This window comes from Euprymna scolopes, chromosome 3, assembly GCF_053919585.1.
Source record: "Euprymna scolopes isolate OS-2025 chromosome 3, ASM5391958v1, whole genome shotgun sequence".
NCBI lineage: Eukaryota > Metazoa > Mollusca > Cephalopoda > Sepiida > Sepiolidae > Euprymna > Euprymna scolopes.
The window spans coordinates 139757585-139758745 of record NC_136484.1 but is presented as its reverse complement, the minus strand read 5'-3'; the positions used below and the strand labels follow the sequence as shown (position 1 = coordinate 139758745).

Genomic DNA, 1161 nt, shown 5'->3' with positions numbered 1-1161 from the left:
GATAACCGATAATAACCTGCTGTGTTCTTGAAGTTTTAGTTACAAAAAGTATTTCCATCTTTTCCTCTATCTTTCGATAACTGTTGCAAATTATTTTGTGTTACACAATTGGTGTTATCGAGAATCTAAGTGGCAATAAGCCTGCTCCAGGCTCCGGTATTTTTCGACCCTTCCAGTGGAGATCTGGTGGGTGTTCTCCTTCCTCGATTCCTTTATACTCTCTAATCCTTAAGTTTTATGTGGTGCCAACTGAAGCTGGTGACACATATGCTATATAATATATGTGTGCATAAAAAATATGGAAGAATTCGCGAATTTGCGTGTCACTCTTTCGTAAAGTTTATACTAATCTTTCCTGTATTGTTCTGATTTTAGTTTATGTACTGCTCATGCAAGTATTATTATTAATGTAAGTAGTAGTAGTAGTAGTAGTAGTAGTAGTAGTAGTAGTAACGATGTTGGCTTGTCATCTTGTTTCGGATTTTCTTTAGGTAAGGATTGATAATTTGTATTATTTAGATTGTTCAGACTACGATTCTCATCTTCGTTATTATTTTTAGGACCTGGCGGTCGATGTTACCACCGATCTTCTTCAGATACAGCTTTTAAAAATTTGAAATTTTTCTATCAAATCAGAAAACATATAAATGGTCCAGTTCTAAATTCAGGAGAAATCCCACATTCGAAGAGATAAACGCGAAGAAAGTCTGATATCCCATCGGTCGAAAATAGCATTGTTAAAATAACAACCAAGAATAACGGTCCAAATAATGCAAATGATACAATTTCTGTCATCTTGCTTTGATGAGGTATTTCAATGAAATACATCGCTTGTTGCGTATGGTTTGCCCGATCATAACCTTGCTGTGAACTGCTCGATGTACTATTTCTATTGACTGAATGAATTGGCCTGAACATTTAAAGTAAACTTAACTGTAGGTGAGTTGTAGACTCTTGGACAGAGTGAGCAAAATGGCTGAATTTTTATTACGTTATTTGTTATCTGGAGGTCAATGAGACACTCCAAGAAAAGGGCCTAGTTGACGACAACATGCTAAAGAACAAACCGAACTCTTCAATTGTGCTCTTCACCACTGATTTTATTGCTACAGATAAATAATGCAATGACTTCAGCATTTTGTCGTATGTGGTTTATTTCAC

The 1161-nt window shown here is 35.6% G+C and overlaps 1 non-coding gene across 1 annotated transcript; it reads right to left on the bottom strand.

Annotated features, from left to right (window-relative positions):
* Nucleotides 1–292: 292 nt before the first annotated feature.
* Nucleotides 293–399, bottom strand: LOC145265555 (U6 spliceosomal RNA). The gene has a single exon (XR_013864668.1). It is a non-coding gene; the product is annotated as a U6 spliceosomal RNA (small nuclear RNA).
* Between the last annotated feature and the right edge of the window lie 762 nt (nt 400–1161).